The 22,046-nt window shown below is 44.0% G+C and overlaps 1 protein-coding gene across 8 annotated transcripts in view; it reads right to left on the bottom strand.

Annotated features, from left to right (window-relative positions):
- The window catches only part of ZHX3 (zinc fingers and homeoboxes 3), a 128,488-nt gene that overhangs the window by 40,099 nt on the left and 66,343 nt on the right, over nt 1-22,046 (bottom strand). The window lies entirely within an intron of this gene.

The following is a 22,046-nucleotide window of genomic DNA, read 5'->3' as shown; positions in this document are numbered from 1 at the left end:
CATCCCTTCCCACCCCTTAACCTCTGGCCACCATGATCTTTTTAATGTCTCAAAAATTTTGCCTTTTCCAGAATGTCATACAGTTTGAGTTACAGAGTATACATAGCGTTTTGGGATTGGCTTCTTTCATTTAGCAATATGCATTTAAGGTTCCGCCATGTCTTTTCAAGGCTTGATAGCTCATTTCCTATTTATTTTTATTTTTTAAAATGTTGCTCCTAGAATTATAAAATGACATATGCAGCTCACATTATATTTCTGTTGGATACCTATTGGCCTGACACGGGCAGTTTTCAGTCTGGCATCAACCACTCAAGTTCATGCTTGGCTACACCTAGTTCACTGCATGCACCCTGACATACCAGCCTCCTTACCTTCATGTGTACTAGAGTCACATCACAAGAGCCGCCTTTTTAAAAAATATATATTTTTATTGAACTCAGAGAGGAAGGGAGAGGGGGAGAGAGAGAGAAACATCAATGATGAGAGAGAATCATTGATTGGCTGCCTCCTGCACGCCCCCTACTGAGGATCGAGCCCACAACCCGGGCATGTGCCCTTGACCAGAATCGAACCTGGGACCCTTCAGTCCGCAGGCCGATGCTCTATCCACTGAGCCAAACCAGCTCGGGCACGAGAGTTTTCTTTAACTCCTTTAACCCTGAAGACTAATTCATGTTCAGACCCACATCAAATATGACATCTTCAAGGGAGCCTTTCTAAACTTCCACTGTACTTAAGTCACTCTTTATAGTACTCTGCACTCATTTTGTAATTTTTTTTAAGCACGTGTTTGACTTTCCCTCTAGATTGTAGATTGTGAACTCCTTTAAGTAAAGAACCATGTTTTGTTTCAGTAGGCATTCATATATGTTGAGTGAATAATGAATGAAGGAAACACAACAAAATTCATATCCTCCAATAAGAGATAACACGTCCACTTAACAGTCAGCACAGAAAACGATCCTAAATGTAACAAACTAGGCTGCAAAAGTATATCCGTCAATAGCTAGATTACAAGCTAAAATTTGTGTTTTATGTTAAATCAATACCTTAATAATATTTATAAAGCATGTCACAATTAAGTGATAATAATTAGCTCCTTAATAGTTATTAGTAGATTCTGATTGCCTTGGAAATATGGGGATTGGCTACAGAAACTGGATGGTTAAAACAACCACATTCCATATCCATTAGCTGAAAGCCCAGATCCCACCAGAATAGAGGCACTAAAACTGAGCCTTTGATGTAGTTTCCAAAGAAAGCCACCAAGATGATGAAAGAGTTGGAAAATGAGATTTATGGGGAATAGCCACAGGAACAGGACAACTCTGCCTAGACCAGAGAAAAGGCCGAAGGGTGACTTAATAACCATCTTCAATCATTGTTATTATACAGATGATGGTGACCAGATGGTCTCCATTTCCATCAAAGAAAGAATACTGAAAATGGACTTAAGCTGCAGCATAAGAAAAGTCTAGTTTTAAAGAAAGAACTTAATGGCTAAGAACTAGTACACAGTTAAACACACCCAAGGAGTATGTAGTGGCCACTTCCAAATGCTTTTATCATGCTAAGGAGGCAGCAAATGGATAGAGTGTGGTTAGGCCTTCACAATCCTTTGTTGAGGGCATATCCTCAACTGGCTAATCTTCAAATGAATCAAGTAACATACAACCATAGGAATGGAAAAGAACTAAGATATGAAAGTTGAAACGCAGCACCCTCTGGTGTACATAACTGTCTTTCAAACAAGGAAGATTCTTGATATATATCAGTATTTCTCAAAATATAAGGTCCAAACCATGATAGAATCAAGAGAAATATATATATATATACCAAGCTGGCCCTAGTGTTCATTTAGTTGCTTCATCCATCTTTATCAGGCACGTACTATGCATTTCCCCTTTTGGTACCAGGAAGGCTCTTACACAAGAAACCTCACTTCTGTAAACATTAAATATGGCTGCTTCCCCATCACTTTTTGAATGTTGCATTCAGCTGGCACATAAACATTTCATGCTGAGGCATGACAATGCTATCCACCAGATAAGTTCAATTTTGTCCTGCATTCAGAAGTACATTATATACAAAAGTTAGGGGACACCTGAATTGGGTGCTCTTTCGACATGTCCCCCTCTCTGTCGTAGTGTATAGAGCCCTTCCTTACCAATCTGGATCTCTTTGTCTCCTGAATGCCAGCAGCCATTCTCCTAGGCTATGTGCTTAAAAAATTCCTCCATCTACCTTTCTTTTATTTATTTATTTATTTATTTATTTATTTATTTATTTATTTATATTTTATTGATTTTTTTTTTTACAGAGAGGAAGGGAGAGAGATAGAGAGTTAGAAACATCGATGAGAGAGAAACATCGATCAGCTGCCTCCTGCACATCTCCCACTGGGGATGTGCCCACAACCAACGTACATGCCCTTGACCGGAATTGAACCTGGGACCTTTCAGTCCGCAGGCCGACGCTCTATCCACTGAGCCAAACCGGTTTCGGCTCTTTTATTTTTAAATACAAAAGACATTCCACCAGCTCAAAAAGTCTGAGAATCAATCAAGAATGTTTTGCATTCCTCTCCGTATCTTTAGTCATCTTGGTTCTGGGTGGGAGCTTCATTTAAGTGACACACATACTTCACTCATGTGACTCACTACAGTTAAGCAGCTGCTGTGTCCTAGATAAACACAACACAGGCCCTGTGTCTGAGATTCACAGTCCAGTGGGGGAGACAGAGATACAGGTGAAAATAGATAAGCTGAAACTCAGAGCTCTATGTACTAACAGAGGAAAAGTAAAGGGCAGTGAAAACACCAGAGAAGAACTATCTTGGCTCAGGACATCCGAGCAAGACATAAATCCTGTGGGAGCAGGTCTTAAGGCTGAGAAGATTGTCCAGGCAGAGGACACAGAAGCACACACCATTCTAGGTGTAAATACCTCAAGGCCTAAAAAATAAAGAATGGCCTCTGGCACATCACCATTTGGGACACTTCCTTCTGTCCCAAAAGTCTCCTTGAGGAGACATGAGAGACACACCTAAACAACCTGACTCCTACACATTATATACAGAACACACCCAAGTGGCATCAAACAAACAAAAACAAAGCAGACCAGACCCTGGTCTGAGGGAGGTGAGAACAGGCTGGAGTGGAGAGCACTAGGAGGCCAGTAGTCTGGCTGGGAAGCTCAAGCAGGTATTCCTCTAACATTGTCCTTGCCAGCTAATCAGTAGCCTTGCCCTGTGCCCATCTCCCTTGTAGCACTGCAGACAATGCATTAACTTGGGTACCATCTTCCCCTTCCACATGACGATGGGCTGAGGCTAAAGATGTATCTCTTTATCACTATGCCTCTATCACTTAACATACATGCAGCTCACAGCTCACAAATTAATTAGAATTTATTTAATGAACAAGCTAAGTGATTAGTTCATATGCATGACTAGGATTTAAAAGAGCAGAGCCCTGGACCTGTAAATCCCTAACACCTTCCTCTATCTACTTCCCTTTGTTTTGTTCTTCCTTATAAGCTATCCATCTTCCTCTGGTTCATGCTTTCCTATCTTTTCACTTTCTCTTAAATCAACTCCTACCCTCTAATTAGAGAAAGATGGCAAATATTCTTGTCCCCAGTTAAGAGTGACCTATGGCAAAATGAAACAACCAAGCCAAAGAGGCAACAAGGAATTGGCTTCTCGCGTACTCAGAAGAATGTAAGATTGCTGCCTCTACAGGGAAAAAGAGAAACCCAACCTCATTACAGAGCAAAAATAGGTCACTGCTTGAATACAGCCCTTTCGGTCACTGGCAGCAAACGCTTTTTGCTTCTGACTCCAGTGTCACAAGAAAGTGGCAGCACAGTCTTAGAATAAGGTCTCCACAGCCAGCTGGCCACCTCAGCCTGGCCTTCCCACAGGCATTCTAGAAGCAGCATGCAGGGCCAGGCAACTGCTGGGGAGCCCAGTGAGCCTTTGTCACTGGTGACATGAAATACCAGCATTCATGTTTTGTTTTGAACCAACTGGGTGACAATTCAAGGTTGTCCTTATAAGAAGTCTCTCTCCTTTGCATTCAGCTATACTTTATTTAGGAGGAAAGAAGTGAATAGAGCTCAGCTAGCTTGCTTATATCTATGTAGAGCCAGCAGCAGCCTCTTTTCCATGAGTTACAACTGTGAATTATTATAATGTTTTTCTTGCAGCAAATCTGTGTGTGCATAGCTGAGAGGGATGTCAAAATTGTGTTTCTATGTCAAAACTCTGCTGTATTGCTAAAAAAAAAATAGGCTGAGAATTACTGATCAAGAATCAGCGCTAGACTGCTGGTGGGAATGCAGACTGGTGCAGCCACTGTGGAGAACAGTATGGAGTTTCCTCAAAAAACTAAAAACGGAACTCCCATTTGACCCAGTGATCCCACTTCTAGGACTATATCCCAAGAAACTAGAAACACCAATCAGAAAGGATATATGCACCCCTATACAATTTAAAATAGCTAAGATTTGGAAAGAGCCTAAGTGCCCTTCAGCAAATGAGAGGATTAAAAACCTGTGGTGCATCTACACAATGGAATACTATGCTGCTGTAAAAAGGAAGGAGGCACTCCTACCATTTGCAACAGCATGGATGGTCCTGGAGAGCATTATGCTAAGTGAAATAAGCCAGTCAGAGAAAGATAAATATCACATGATCTCACTCATTTGTGGAATATAATGAACAACATAAGCTGATGAACAAAAACAGATCCAGAGACAGAGAAGCATCGATCAGACCATCAAACCTTAGAGGGAAGGTAGGGGAGGTTGGGGGTAAGAGTGAGAGATCAACCAAAGGGCTTGCATGCATACATATAAGCATAACCAAGGGACACAGACACTAGGAGAGTGAGGGTATGGGGGGGGGGGAAGGGAGGGACAATGGGGGGATAAAGACACATATATAATACCTTAATCAATAAAGAAAGGGAAAAAAAGAATCAGTGGTAGAATAGAAAAGGCAAGGAAACAGGCATTTGAACAATATGTTTTATTAGCAAATAGCATCCTATATAATAAAACCCTAATATTCAAATCGACTGAAGGGCGGAACGACCGATCACTATGATGCACACTGACCACCAGGGGGCAGACGCTCAATGCAGGAGCTGTCCCCTGATGGTCAGTGTGCTCCCACAGGGCGAGTGCCACTCAGCCAGAAGACCTGAGCCAGGCTCTCAGTTGGTGAGCACAGCGGTGGTGGTGGGAGCCTCTCCCGCCTCCACGGCAGCGCTAAGGACTCCTTTGGGGATGTCCACCTGCCCCGCAGGGAGCGGGCCTAAGCCAGCAGGTGGACATCCTCCGAGGGGTCCCAGACTGCAAGAGGGTGCAGTCCGGGCTGAGGGGGACCCTCCTCCCCCAGTGCACAAATGTCGAGCATTGGGCCTCTAGTATTTCATAATAGCAATGATTGACATTTATTAAACATAAGGTTCCAAAGGGCTCTGTTAAAGTAATTCTAAGAAAGAGGTTCCAGAATGGTCTATTGATATGTTCTTCTATAAAAATAGGCCTGGCTCATATAGTGTCTGGTGTACATCTTTTCTCTAGATGCAAGATCTCTGAGGTAGGGCTCAGCGCCAGACTATTCTGTTTCTGCAATCGTGATATGCACACTGTGGGTATATACATCAATTACACCTGCAGTGTTCTGCTTTACTAGCAAAAAAAGGGGGGGCTATGATTACAAGGTTCCCATCCAGTACCCATTTTGTTGCATGGGATTTAGTATCAAGTTTGGGTCCCTTGATACTAAAGCACTCAATACCCAGAATGTGTTTGCATGTGTGTAGAACTCATAGGTACAGGGTTTGAAAAGTTAAGCTGAATCTTAATGTAGCCATCTAAACAAAATTAATTAGAATTTATTTTATAACAGAGATTGAGATAAGGCTAAATAGAAAAGAAATGGGTGATAAATAGTTTAGAGAAAGGGAGAGAGAGAAAGAAAGTAAGAGGAGGAAAGATAAGGGGGAAGAAGGAAACACTTACCTAAGCAATGGCTTCACTACCAAAAACATTTTTGAAGAAATGTACATGATGCTTTTAACATCTGTTCATTGTAAAAACACATAACAGAAACCTATAAATTCAGTAGTTTTACCTAAATTTGTATTTCATGAAGCAAAACCTTCAGATAAATATGAAAAATATTAATATGTAGGCAAGAAATACATAGGTAATTCATGCTTTGCCAAAATGGAGCTCTCTAACCCCATTCCCCTCCTCCAAGGTAGAAGCTTGGTCCACAGATCAGAATCACTAAAGTACACAAAATAAAAGGAAATGTATCTCCATTTGAATTCTAAGGTACAAGTAATGAAAATCAATTCAAAATGGCTTACATAATAAAGTGGGTTTACCGGCATACTAAGTGGAAAGTCCATAGGTGGGGTCTGATTCAGTTGCTTTATAATGAAAGCAAGGGCCTGTGTGTTTTCTTTTGTTTTTCTCTGTTCCGTTAGCTGCCTCCCAGGGGTAGCTTCCCTAATCACTGCAAGATGCGACAGCAGTCCCAGGCTTCACGTCCCCACCATCCAGGACGGAGAGCGGGTTGACTTTGCGAAGACCTCTTAAAACACCGAGGAGCCTTCTTCCCAAAGTCCTCAGCAAACATTCTGACGGCCTGAACTGGGTCACACAGGCCAGCCCTGAACTAACTGACTGCTAGTCAGCCCTAGACGCTAACTGCTACTGGGTTAATCATTGTGGCAACATGCAGGAGTTATCTGATTGAGTTTAGACAATCAAGACCCACCCTGGAGCTGAGGGTGGGACCAATCCTTCTCTATCAGAAGACACACTGTCTGTCTGCTATGGAAGGGAGGCGGGAATAGAAGAGATTTTGGGATGGGGACAATTATAATGTCCTCCACACCTCACCTGGTACTGAATTTGACTCAGATCTCCAGTATCAAGGGCAAATATGGAAGTGCATTTTGAGTGACACTTGATCATTTAACAAAGACTGATGTTTATTCTTACATAGAGGCAAATTTTCTTGGAGGTAAACTCAAGGAGAAATAGGTCTTGGAACTCTATGTGAGGAGAACAGGCTACGTTTGGAACGATACGTTCAAACACTCAAAAAAGCCATCCTTACGTTGATCCCCCCGGAAGGCAGAGGATGTGACAGTAAAGCTAAGCGCAGGGCCAAGATGAAATGGTCCAGATGCTTTCCTTTCAAATAATCTAATTTACTGTAAAGAGCAGGCACTGACTTATCTTAGACTCCTTCTTATATATCAAATTTCTAAAAATGAGCTCGTCCTCACATGATGAGTTAGTTAGGTGAGCCCTGTGAATGCTGATGTCCAATGGATCATTTGTCATCTATCTCCTGCCTCTGACCCATGACTTACTCATGTAGTATTTCTTCATTCTTTAGCTGCTGACAAAAATGGAAGGCCAATAATATTTCTGCAGACCTTAGGACATAGCTGTCCCAAAGATGGAATTAGTTTTCTTTGATGTGCACAGACTTCCTCTCTGTTCTAAAAATAAAGCCATATGTAGGAAGTACGTTTGAAATTCTCTGGGCAAATCCAAGATGGTATTTGCACTGTTTGATATTTATATGGTTTTTATAACCCAGATCTAGGAATATATGAACATTGCCTTTGCCCACAGGATCAATAGTCACTAACCTCTAACAGTGTGGAAAAAGGTAATATAATGTCTGAACAAAATGTAATACTACTCCCTTTGTGCTGGTCTCCACGTACCAGGAAGTCATGGCAGTGAATGGATGCAGTGTCCCTCTACTGCAGTGGTTCTCAACCTATGGGTCGCGACCCCTTTGGGGGTCGAACAACCCTTTCACCGGGGTTGCCTAAGACCATCGGAAAACACATATATAATTACATATTGTTTTTGTGATTAATCACTATGCTTTAATTATGTTCAATTTGTAACAATGAAATTGGGGGTCACCACAACATGAGGAACTGTATTAAAGGTTCCCGGCATTAGGAAGGTTGAGGACCACTGCTCTTCTGCCTCAGCAGCCCCTTACAAAGCAGCTGACTTTTTATTACTTCGGGTCAGGGCAGACTGCCCAAACTTCAGGGCATGGCTCTAGGGCCCCAGTGTTCCAAGAGCGGTAGAAATATCTCCTTATAAAACAGTGGGCAGTCAGAAGTGTACGGGATTTCCTCTGCTTCCATGGGATGAGGGGAAAGTCTCAACACTCCAGTACTTCTCCAGTGAATAGGATGTGCTACTGGCCTGGTGCTCATCCTTGTAAGGTGTAATGGTGAGGTGCTATCTGGAATTAAGATTGCTACCAAGAGTGTAATGGGAAAGAACTCTGTTTTCAGGGTTACATCGGGGACCCTGGATTCATTTTTCAGTTTCAACCCACATTTGACTGACCACTGTGTGCCAGGTTCTGTGCTAACAAATCCTCACAGCTTCAAACAATTCTAGAAAATGGATATTTTTACCTCTATCTTACCTGTGTGGAAGCAAAAGCTCAGCAAGGTTATATATCTATTGTCATAGAGCTGGAATGTTATATTTGGGTACCAGACTGAACTCTCTTGATGTTTATTCCACACTGTGCCATTGACTCTCCTAGTGCAGTGTTTGGGGCTTTAGAACATCCTATCTAATAAAAGAGAAACATGATAATTAGTGTACGACCGCTACCCTTCCCATTGGCTAATCAGGGCGACATGCAAATTAACTGCCAGCCAAGATGGCGGCCGGCAGCCAGGCAGCTTGAAACTAACATGAGGCTTGCTTGCTTCAGTGACAGAGGAAACCAACGTTCCCAGCCTGCCTTGCCGGCCTCTGAGCCTGCAGTTTGAAACATTGTAACAAATATAGAAGCTAAACAAAACCCCAGAAACCTGCTTTCAGCCAGCCAGGATCTCAGAGCTGGAGTTGATACAGTGTTTCGATTATAGAACCCAAACAAACCAGATACCTGCTTTCAGCAGCGGAGGCCTCAGAGCTGGAGCCTCAGAGCTAAACCTGGCCCAGAATAAAAAAAGAAAGAAAAAAAGAAGCGGTTGGGAGCTTCCATCACCCGCCAGCCTGAAAACAGCCCTCAGCCCCTCACCCAGACTGGCCAGGCACCCCAGTGGGGACCCCCATCCTGAAGGGTGTGTGACCAGCTGCAAACAGCCATCATCCCCTCACCCAGGCTGGCCAGGCACCCCAGTGGGGACCCCCACCCTGATCCAGGACACCCTTCAGGGCAAACCAGCCAGCCCCCACACGTGCACCAGGCCTCTATCCTATATAGTAAAAGGGTAATATGCCTCCCAGCACCAGGATCAGTGGAGCCGCAAGGCCTCCCGGCACCGGGATTCAGCGTGACAGGGGGCAGCGCCCAAACCCCCTGATCGCCCTGCGGCTCTGTGTGTGACAAGGGGTGGGGCCACAACCTCCCTATTGGCCCTGCTCTGTTTGTGACAGGGGAAGGCACCCCAACCCCTGACCAGCCCTGCTCTGTGCCTGATAGGGGGGAGCTCCCCAACCCCCTGATTGCCCTGCGGCTCTGTGTGTGACAGGGTGCGGCGCCCCAACACACACCCCCTGCCCCCACGGGCCCTGCTCTGTGTGTGACAGGGTAGAGCCATAACCTCCCCATCAGCCCTGCCCTGAGTGTGACAGGGTGTGGCAACCCAACCCCCTGATCCGCCCTGCTCTGTGTGTGACAGGGGGTGGTGCCCCAACTCCCCTATCGGCCCTGCTCTGTGCGTGACAGGGGGGAGCTCCCCAACCCCCTGATCGACCCTGCTCTGTGCGTGACAGGGTAAGGAGCCCCAACCCCCCTGATGGGCCCTGCTCTGTGACGGGGCAGCGCCCCAACACCCTGATTGGCCCTGCTCTGTGCGTGGCAGGGGGTGGAGCCGCAACCTCCCCATCGACCCTGCCTTGAGTGTGACAGGGAGCGGTGCCCCAACCCCCCTATCAGCCCTACCCTGAGCGTGACTGAGGGTGGCATCGCAACCTCCCGATCCGCCCTGCTCTGTGCATGACAGGGGCGGCGCCCCAACTCCCCAATCGGCCCTGCCTTAAGCCGGACCAGGGGCTGCACCTAGGGATTGGGCCTGCCCTCTGCCACCCGGGAGCAGGCCTAAGCTAGCAGGTCGTTATCTCCCGAAGGGCCCCAGACTGCGAGAGGGCACAGGCCGGGCTGAGGGACCTCCCCTTCCCCGCCAAGTGCACAAATTTTTGTGCACCGGGCCTCTAGTCTATATAATAAAAGCCCAGCAACCATTACAGCAGAACAACCAGAATGACCTGTCACTATGATACGCACTGATCACCTGGGTGCAGACACTCAACACAGGCGCTAGGAGCTGCCCCCTGATGGTCAATGCAGTCCCACAGTGTGGGCGCTGCTCAGCCAGAAGCCATGCTCAGGGCTGGTGAGCACAGTGGCGGTGGTGGGAGCCTCTCCTGCCTCTGAGGTAGCAGCTAAGGAGCAGTGAGTCAAGCAGTAAGGAGTGAGCAGCTGGGCGGTTAGGAGCGAGCAGCTGGACGGTTAGGAGCGAGGGGTCCCGGATTGCGAGAGGGTGCAGGCTGGGCTGAGGAACTCCCCCTCCCACGAATTTTGTGTATCAGGCCTCTAGTTATTATATAAATGGATGTGAATGGTCATCTTCATTATAGTTAAGCTCTTACTCTGCTCTCAAAAGAGATAGAATAAATTAGGTTAAAGGGGGCTATTGGAAGGCAGAGGCTGTTAAGTGTTGCAATGAATGAACACAAGAGGTTTGGAAACCCTAGGGTGAGGATCAGCTCTACTGGACTAGGGACAAGGAAAGACTTCAGACAGGTGAAACCATCCTCTGGGGAGGAAGAGCTTTTGAGGGTAACAAGAGCCCCCCAACACAGACATGGAAGCAGGCAAGCACATAAAAGGACATATGGGAAATCTCTTAGATCAGGGTTTCTCATCCTTGGTATTGACATTTTAGACCAGATAAATCTTTGTTCAGGGGAGGGAGGGGCTGTGCATTAATAGGAAATTTAGCAATGTACCTCACCTTTATCCATTAGGTGCCACTAGCACATCTCACCCATCCCCTTGTTGTGACAATTAAAAAAGACTCCAGACATTTGCCTTAGATCAGTGGTTCTCAACCTTCCTAATGCTGCGACCCTTTAATACAGTTCCTCATGTTGTGGTGACCCCCCAACCATAAAATGATTTTCGTTGCTAATTCATAACTGTAATTTTGCTACTGTTATGAATTGTAATGTAAATATCTGATATGCAGGATGTATTTTTATTATTACAAATTGAACATTATTAAAGCATAGTGATTAATCACAAAAACAATATGTAATTATATATGTGTTTTCCGATGGTCTTAGGCGGCCTCTGTGAAAGGGTCGTTCGACCCCCAAAGGGGTCGCAACCCACAGGTTGAGAACAGCTGTCTTAGAGGAAGATGTGTGTGTCAGCAACTGGGGCCTGGCTGGATGTGGGGCCTGGGAAGACTAGTGTAAGAAGGAGAGTCCGTGAACCCCAGACAGGAGAGGGAACAACGTGTGCCCCAGGTGCCCTTTCATCAGCTCCCTCAGCTATGGACTCAGATAACATTAGGACAAATGGAGCCAAAGGTGATCCCGCAATGGGGTCCACTGGAAGAATGCCCAGCAGGATCCTGGCTGGGAGTAAAATGTCCACAGCAGGAGAGAAATGACTCTAGGCCTAGGCCATTTGGAAAGGGCAAACTCTTAGTCTCCTTTCTCCTTTCAGTAAATTGAAGCAAGAGAGGAAGACACGGGGAATGCTACAGGAGCCTGAAACTTCCAAACCTATTTGGGAGGGTTTGAGGGGACCTGGACTAGGAAAAGTGCTGAGTGGACAGGTGTCTAGGATTACAGTGTCACCCTTTCCTCCCACTCCTGCACCTCTCATCCTCAGCCTGCTTGCTGTTGCCAGGAAGAGTGGACAGGAATTGGGATACTTACTCCTGGGAGGCTGGGAGGAAAAAGGAGAAAGGGGTGAAAGTGAGAGAATTTTGAGGTTCAAGAGAAGTTCTGACAAGAGTTTACAAAGGGGGTCTTGTGGCTCAGTAAAGAGAATAAAAAGTACACCTGGGCCTGGGGGGTTGAGGACAGTAAAGAGGCAGAGAAACGCATATTCTGGGTAGGGTGCACCACATGACCATTCATTCTGTTTTAGAGCTTCTTATCTACAAATGGTGTGGATATTATCATCTTTTTATAGTAGAGGAATTTAAGGTATAGGGAGGCAAGTAATTTGTTTGTTGACAGACAAGGGACCTCCCAGTATGACCACAGGCCCCAGGCATGGTTGGCAGTTCCTCCCTGCTGTGCCTCCTCTGGGCTCCAGAGAGCACAGCTTCCTGCTCCAGGTGAGCCGTAGTTGCTTGCTTGTCTGTCTGCTTCACTAGAACAGACAGTCAGGGCTGTGTTTTGGGTTCTGGGTCTCCAGCATTTCCTTATGTGCCAGGTCCAGCCCCCAGAGCCACAGAGGAAGCAAGTAAGAGTTAATACCGAGGAGAACAAAGGCCCGGCCAAGGTCCAGCTGTGTGGATTTACAGCAGAACTAATGAGCACACCCAGTTACATAAGTGCTTCTCCCACTCTGCTCAGCAGCCACTCGAGCAAAGCAGGGCTCTTTCTTCCCTGTGCTATATATAATCTCTGTTTTGGCAGGAAGCATGCTACAGTTCCACAGCTCTGTTATAATAGATAGTAATTTTTTCTTCAAAGCCTAACAATTGTTTGTTGTTGTTGTTGTTTTTACTATTGATGCCACAAAGTAATACTTCAGACTTAGCTTAAGATTTAGATACTTTCCCCACATTTTCAGCATTTTTCTATCTCAAAAAACACTTTATTTCCTAGTTCCATTTTCAGAAGCAAAGGAAGGGTGAAATGAGATGCTGAAGAGAAGCTTGCCACATTCCATAATTATAGACTTTGATGCTGGAACCTCAAGGCTCCAATCCTAAATGGGATAGTATTTCCCTTTGGTAACTAAATAGGGACTGATCCATTGACCAGAAATATAGTTTTGATACAGAGTAGGTCAGGTTTGTTTTTGGTTCTTTCCCATCTGTCTCCTAGGCCCTAATCCTGGAATTCATGACCCCATGAGCATAGAATGAATATTTCATAGGAAGAATCACTCCTTTGTCCTAGGACTTGTTTGAAGGTGGTTTTTGCTTTAATAAATGTCTTTTGGAGCCCTGGCCAGGTAGCTCAGTTGATCAGAGCATCGTCCTGATATGCCAAGTACAAGAATCAACCAATGAGTACATAAATAAGTGGAACAACAAATCGATGTCTGTCTGTCTGTCTGTCGCTCTCTCTCCCTATCTTCCTCCTTCCTTCTAAAATCAATAAAAAGCATATCCTCAGGTGAGGGGGGGAAATAGTTTAAAAGCACACATTTACTAAAAATTACCATATTAACTAAAAACTTTCTAATTCCTGAAAGTCATAGTTTGTTATTTTATAAATTGTTATATATACACACTTACTTGAACATTAAAAAATTATACATATTTAAGTATATGCAGTCATTTATACTTTTTGCTAATTTGGTTGGGCCCTCTCCCACACCAATTTTTCTGAAATGGTGAACTACTAATCATGTATTTGACATTTTCATGGGATGTCAGGTTAAGAAGAAAAAGAAAAATAGGCTTTAAAAATATGAATTGTATCAGCATTAATAGTAAAATCTAAGTATTATATTAGTATTAGCAGTATTTGTAGGCATAGCTCTTAGAGAGTATTAAGACATTTTGAGACTTGCTAACACTAGTCGGCTCAGATGTAGCAAGTGCTGTTCAAAGTGGCTTGTCACAATGGTTGGAGTCAGATAAACCTGAGTTCCATCCCTGACCTGGCAACTTCCCAGTGCAGGTCACTGGGTCTTGGATGAAGTATTTAACCTTCCACAGCTCAGAATTCTCTATTTCAAACTGGGAATGGTATCAGTGTATACAGTGTAAGGTTCACTGTGAAAAGAAAATAAGATAGTATATGTGAAAGCATCCTTGTGGGGCATATTGAGAGTTAAGCAGAAGTCTTGGGCTTCCTGCCTCCTTCCTGGCCCCCTGCAATCCTCATTCACCTTTGTGGACCCTGTGCAAGGATCTGAACACTGTCCTCCTCTCACATGCAACTGTGGCTGTGACTTCAGTGACTTCTACTGCCTGTAAACACACACACACTTTTCCTCATACAGTCCCCTGCATCACAACCACATGTCTTTTCAAAACACACAGATCATTGTCTTAGTGATTCCTTGAAGGATAAACTCTGCCCACTTTAGCCTGCTGTCAGGTCCTCAGTCCGGTGCTTTCTGAGCTCCTGGCTCTTTACAAACCCTCGTCTTCCTACCCTACCTCGCCCAGGCCATGCCCCTGTTTCAAGTCCTAACACAGCCCCCAAAGCCCACAGCATAAACTTCAAACTGCTTTAAGTGGCATTTGAGACACATGGTATCCGGTCCCTGTCCCTCTCGTTTCACTGTCCACCACCCCTTCCCTTCCATACTTTATACCCAAGCAATTATACTTACAGGCTTGGAACTCCCATGCTGTCTCCTCACTCGTCCGTCAATTTACATATGCTCCTCTTTGCCCAGAATATCTTCTCCTCTCATCTAGTTGGCAAACTACCTAGACAGTCTTTACACTTCACTCTAATGACTCCACTTCTGTGACTGTCTGTAAAGTACCAACTCTGTGTCTTGTACATTCTAGTTATCACACTTGCCATACTGTAATTATGTTTCATGTTTTCTTATCATTCACTAGACCACCATAAGTGTCTTTTTGGGGGGATGGACCCAGGGCTCAGTCTTACACAGAGCAGTCACTCAGGAAATGGTTGTACTGTTGAACAGAAGAAGCTTCCAGCCTAGAGGGAATGTGGGAATGTGGGAATGCGTGCTACAACAGCAGTCTGCAACTGTGAGATGGCAGAGGGAGAATTCTACCACATCCCCATTTAAAATGTTAAAATGTTGGGGACAACTAGAACTCAGAAAAAGAAACCCCTTTAGGTGGTTACAACTCTAATAAGTCAATTACATTTACCTAAAGTCCATGGAACTCAAAAACTGTATTTTTCTTCTCCAAGTGTCTTTTTAATAAAGTTTCCTGTTCTGTGGAATGATCGTGGGCAATCACTTTTGCAGTTTTTGGTGATGCCAGTTTATGGCTATGTTTTTCTGTTCACTGAACTGGCTCATTTCTTCAGGAGAACAAACTGTTCTGCGCTGAAGCAGGAATTGGCTGGGTTCTAACAAAAAGATTCCCCCCACCCCCTCTCCCTGACAGTGTTTTTGCAAAAGACCCAAGTCAATTTATAGCCAAGTAACAAAAGGTCAGAAAGGTTAGTCAAGCAATGGGCGTAATTCCTGTGTGTCACAGCCAATAAAGGAAATGGGTGGGAATAAATAGTATGCAATATTAACCTGAAATTATTTGTGCAAAACTATTATTGTAAACTATACAAAGGGACCCATGGCTTCCAATATAAAGAATTTCCCACTCCGATTTTTTTAAGGCACATTTACTGTGGAAGAACTGAGATGACCTCGAATTTCTCATCTGTAAGTGGAAAATGTAAAAAAAAAACTTTTCACACTAATTTATGAAAAATCTTGGTCATTGTTTTACAGCCCTGAAATAGAAATGGTCACATAAAAAATTAAATATTTCATAGTTAAATCACAGTTAAATACAATTTACATGGTGGAATTTAATATAAAATATTTGCCAAAGAAAACTGACCAAAGGGATACCCTAAGAAAAGACTCTATAAATATGTTTTAATCACACTGAAAGTGTGACAACTACTGCATTATTCAACGAGCATAACAACAACAAGAAATGCCTGCCTTTGAAGCAGATATAAAGAACTGACATCACCAGCCAAGCAAGCAGATGAATAACAGCCTGTACTGGGCAGCCAACCAGGCCTGTGGAGTAAGGAAGCCTTTCAGAATCCAAGGCTATTGGAAGCAACCCCTACTCCCACCCAACCCTAGTCGTGATGTCTACAGTACTCACCATTTAAAACAACCTAATCATCCAAAAGATGAATGGTTAAAGAGAACACTGTCATGGTTCAGACAAGATGATGTAACTTATTTCTCTCCTAGCCTCCTTCCTAAGTACAACTATAAATTCTGGAAATAACACAAGAGGCAACCAAAGGAGAAGGTAGCAAAGGGAAGGCGAACAAATTAGAGATCCCAGGAGTGGAGGGACAACATAGCAGCAGGGCATCTTATGACACTACCACCCCCCACCCCCACCCCATCCAACTTAAAAATGTAACCCAGGCCCAGTGTTTCCCAAGCCCCAACCTAGCAACGAAGGTAACCCAGGTAGGCATATCTTTCCCCATGACAGAATGGGAGTTCTGCTGACTATACCAGGCCAGCTGGAAGCACCAACAAGGAGGATAGATCAGGAGCCCACTGATAATAAAATAGGCTGAAAGCACTCTCCCTCCCTGCAGGCCTCTAGGAAGTACTGATCATCCCAGCAGGATGTAGACTCCCTTCTCTCACCTAGAGGCACTAGGCAGCATTGTCTGGGGAAACTCCTCCCTCCATTAGATAGCATCAGCAGGGATCAGTGGGAGCCCCAGCTGCAACAGATAGCCAAGCAGACCAAAATAGTAAAGGCTCTGAAAAGTAAATTGGCATTGGAATCACAGCCTACAAAAGTAGATACAACCTGTGTGCTAAACTTAATTGGGGCGACTTCCTGGTGAAATAAAAAATTTAAATAGGACCCAGAGTCTCCTAACATAATGGACAAATGTCCAGAATAGAACTGAAAATCACCCAACATACCAAGAACTAGGAAAATGATCACTTGAGTTAGAAAATATAATAAACTGATATCAACATCAGGATAAATCTGATATTGGAATTAGCTTACAAAAGATATTAGAATAACCATCTTAAAAATGTTGCAACAAGTAACTACAAATTCTCTTGAATCAAATGACAAAATAGAAAATCCTATCAAAGAAACAGAAGTTATGAAAAAGAACCAAGTGAAAATTATAGAACTGAATGATACAATAAGAGAAATAAAAACTTGCTAAATGGCCCAGCCAGAATGGCTCAGTGGTTGAGCATAAATCCATGAACCAGGAAGTCAGGGTTCGATTCCCAGGTTGCAGGCTCCATGATTGATGTTTCTATCTCTCTCTCCCTTCTTGTCTCTAAAATCAATAAAAAAAAAATATTTTTTAAAAACCAACTTGCTAGATGGAGTGGAGATGACTGAGGACAGAAAGTGAACTTGAAGATAGATCAATAACACTTATCCAATATGAACAAAAGAGAGTAGACTGAAAATAAATTAACAGAGCCTCGGGCACTTGTGAGACAACAACACATCATTAGAGTCCCAGAAGGAAAGTAGAAAGAGAGGGGATGAAAGAGTACAGACAGTCTTTGGGTTACGTAGGACTCAAAGTACATCATTTTGTGATTAGATCACCATCTCCCATCCTATCTAATAAAGAGGGAATATGCAAATTGACTATCACACCATCACAAAGATGGCGGTACCCACAGCAGAGGCGGTTTCCATAACACAAGATGGCTGCACCCACAGCGGAGGCCAAGTTCCTGTAACGAGCCTTACCGAGCAATCAGCAGGGACCAGAGGCTGCATGGCACTGGGCCAGGGCAGGGGACCTGAGGTTGTGCGCCCCGCCCAGTGGGGCTTGACAGGGACCTCAGGCCATGCCCCCCGCCTGGCAGAGCTTGATGGGGGACCCCAGGCTGTGCCCCCCCACATAGCAGGGCTTGACGGGGGACCTCAGGCCGCATTCCCCGCCCTGGGACCAGGCTGGGGGACCTCAGGCTATGCCCCCCGCCCAGCAGGACTTGATGGGGAATCTCAGGCCACATCCCCACCCCAGCACTGGGCCGGGGGATCTGAGGCCGCAACCCTGCCCAGTGGGGCTTCACAGGGAACCTCAGGCCGTGCCCCCCACCCCAGCGCTGGAGGACCTGAGGCTGAGCCTCCCACCCAGCCCCGGGCTAGGGGACTGGAGGCTGTGCCCCCCACCCAGTGAGGCTTGACAGGGGATCTCAGGCCTCATCCCCAGCCCGGCAGGGCTTGACAGGGGACCTCAAGGTGTGCCCCCGACTCCAGTCCAGGCTGGGGGACCTCAGGCCACACCCCATGCTCTGGCCCGGGGAACCTTAGGCCGCACCCTCCGTCCGGTGGGGCTTGACGGAGAACACCAGGCTGGGGGTCCTGAGGGTGCGCTGGGGGAACTGAGGCTGTGCCCCTGCCTGGCGTGCACCAAGGGGACCGGAGGCTGCACCCCCATCCGGCGGGGCTTGACAAGGGTGGGGCCGGCCAATTCTGGATCTCACCCAGTGGGGGTGGGGCCAGCTGGGTCTGGGTCTCACGTGATTTTGAGGAGCCATGGGTGGGCAGGGACTTGCTCTGGGTCCTGCAGCACGCCCCAGACTCTGACAGGAGGAAGATTTTCATATACATTTTACTAATTTTCTTTCATCTCTGACACTTCTATTATAGAGAAAGGGCAAATAGCAATATTAAAATAGTTTCTCTAATTAATCCCCTTTTAATATGCATGAATTTCATGCACTGGGCCACTAGTTTATTTATAAAAAAAAAGTTCCGTCATTTCGATGTATGTACATATGTACTTTATGTTTTTCATTATTTATTTACCACAAGTAAAGGTCAGGAATTGTTATCTTTCTTTTAAATTTTTTCACTGTTTTACTTCATTACTGCTGTGTATGTGCTCCATGTGAGTGACATAGGTGCTTATGTAGGCAGTTCCAACTTACGGCGAAAATCGCGTTATGTCATGCCATAGGAACGGATCTCCGACATAACCCAAGGACCTACTGTATTTAAAAAGATAATGGGTGAGAATTTCCCAAACCTGGTCAGGACACACACACACACACACACACACACACATATATATATATATATTCCAGTGAACCTTTTCTTTTTAATACCACTTGGAGTCAGACACCATGGGCTTAATTAAATCTCAGTCCCACCATGCACTTCAGGCAAGTTACTTAATTTTGCATATTGATTGGTCAGCATCTGTTATTTGCAGATGGGATGAGCAAAATTAAATAACACTTTTTGGAAGAATTATTCAGTAAGGTAGAAATAAAAATTGTATGGCCTATATTTAAGAAAAGCCAGCTGAACACTGCCATGGGGAAGGTGAGGTCTCTCAGTGGACACCTGCAACTCCAGATGCCACATCTGGACCAAGGTGAAAATTGTTCATTGTTGAACTCCTTAAAAACTCCCAATCTCATTTGAGTCAGACACTAGAATTTTTTACATTCTGCCTCAAAAAACACCTCATCTGCCACTTCTCCATCACCGTTGCTACCACCTTATTCAAATTCCCATTGTCTCTCACCTGGATGACTGCCACAGCTGCTTTAAAGCCTTTGTGGTGCAGCCCACAGGATACTAACTCAAACTTGTTGGCCAGGCATTCAAGGCACTTGACCATCAGGCCCCAATATCCCTTTGTCCAGTCTCATCTCCAACCGCTTGGCACCTTTAGTTTGATGAACTAGGGCCGTGGTTGGCAAACTGTGGCTCGCGAGCCACATGCGGCTCTTTGGCCCCTTGAGTGTGGCTCTTCCTAAGCCTTAGGAGTACCCTAATAAGTTAATAACAATGTACCTACCTATATAGTTTAAATTTAAAAAATTTGGCTCTCAAAAGAAATTTCAATCGTTGTACTGTTGATATTTGGCTCTGTTGACTAATGAGTTTGCCGACCACTGAACTAGGGCAATGAACTTGGGTATCTTCAGGCTTATCCATTATCTCACAACGCCTTACTGGTAACAGTAACACTCAGCTCCCAGGATGCCTTCGCTTACTCAACAAACATCACTCCCTCCTCCCTCCCTGCCTCTGTGTCTCCAGGACACCTAACATGTCACATAGATTTTGCCATTGTTGATCTGCACGCAGGCCACCTCTTCACCAGAAAGGGGACCTTGAAGGCAGGGACAGACTGTCTTTATCTTTGTATCTCCTGCACCTAGCTCAGTATCAGTCCAGCTTGGCGTGAGGCCTTGGTGATTGTTAAATGAATCATAAGTAGCAGAATACTTATGACTAACAGGCTGATACTAACAAGAATTGATACACTTCATAGAACACATGTAAAGCATGAAAGGAAAAAATAATGGGGGTAGATAAGGAATAGGAAGAGTGGATGCCAAAAGAGAGAGTAACTGAATTTCCATATATGCAAGGAAAGGGAAGTTCCTGGTTTTGCTTTAATAATAGTAAATAAATGTAGAAACAAATGTTTAGCACTGAGAGAATTCAAAAGTTTGTTCACATTTAAAATTTGTTTTAAAGTGAAAAGGAAGGAAAAAACATTCCTTATAACAGAAAAGAGACAGGAAATATAAAAATTAAGAAATGAATTATATACAGAAAACATAACAATTGCACTATCAACCATAAATTAAAGATGATAAATTCACACATAAGTAAATTATAGAATCTTCAAGATTGGTTGAACAGGAGGACAAGCTTTAAATATTGACAAAAACATTAAAAAAAATAAACACACAACTAAATAATCTTGAGAAACAAACAACAACAAAACCTAGAGGAACTTTTTTAAAAAGAAAGGAATTAGATACTTGAAAGGAAAAACCAAAACTTTGGAAGGATCACAAGACACTAGCAGGAGTTGCTGCCTATGGAGGCAGACATAACCTATGGACATGACAGAATGATGCCAGCAAGAGTGATGTCTCCGTCCAAGTGCTATGAGACAGGAGGCATGCATGAGTATTTAATAGAGCTGAGGGGATACAGAATTACCTGCACATCTGCATGAGCTTATATGTGAGATATATTCCTAGAAAAAATGCAATTGCTGAATTAAATGGTATGTACCTTGAAAAGTGAAAGATTAATCTACATATATCTTAAAGGTGAAACAGAAAAAGCATGATGTGAGAATAAATAAAATATCATACTTGATAGAAGTGGAATGAGAAAAATGAGGTAAGGTGGAGCTAGGCAAGATACTAGGTATAGACACTGATATAACAGAAAACTGGCTTTCTCCTTCCCATTAACTTTGCCCCCACAGCAGAAGCCTGAAGGAGGAGGAGGACAGGAACCATGTGGCTATCTGGGAGGAGATTTTGGGCAGGACTCAGTATGATAATGAGCCTTAGAAAATGTGTGTAAATATTTACTTGCAAATAAACTTGTCTTCTGTTATTTTTAGTTTAGAGGACTAATATACAAAGCCATGAAATACTTTTTAATTCAAGCTGCGAACTCAGTTAAAGAATGAGCAAGCTGGAATACATCATATATTCAACAGCAGCCCTACTGTAATCCACCATAAGGCAGAAAGTTCCAGAAGCTAGAATATCCCATGGGCTGGGTGGCACCAGGCTTGTGGAGGAGTTGCCATGTCTAAGTCAGAATGCTGTGCACAAGCTTCCAGCACTATTACCACCAATGACTCTGATTCAATTTCCTCCACTTTCTTTCCCAAAATTTCTACTCAGTATACTGGAAAAGAGCTCTTAATGTTATAATGAAAAGTTATGTAATGGATTTCCTTTATTTAAAAATATTAACAACAACAACAAAAACACCTGAATCTTGTGAGTGCTGAATAACAGAATAAATTGAGTTCCCAACTAAATTAATAATAATAAAATTTTGTTAGGGCACATCTACTTCATAAAGTGAAGGCTATGTCTATTTACATTGATTGATTAGCCAGTCTGCTTTGTTTTCAGCATTAAATTTAGCATTGAAAAAAATGTTTACTGTTTCTGAGAGCATTGCTGCCCATCTCGTAGAATGTAACTTGAAAAACTAGTGTTCAAATTAGTGTTCTAGTTTTTCAAGGCAGTTATTTAATAAAACAAAGGTATAAGTTCTACATTCAGATTTAAAGTTGACCTTGGACTAACTCTGCATATCATAGAGACACAACTCTAT

The sequence above is a fragment of the Myotis daubentonii genome, chromosome 8 (assembly GCF_963259705.1).
Source record: "Myotis daubentonii chromosome 8, mMyoDau2.1, whole genome shotgun sequence".
Classification (NCBI taxonomy): Eukaryota; Metazoa; Chordata; class Mammalia; order Chiroptera; family Vespertilionidae; genus Myotis; species Myotis daubentonii.
This window is presented reverse-complemented; position numbering and strand designations above follow the sequence as displayed.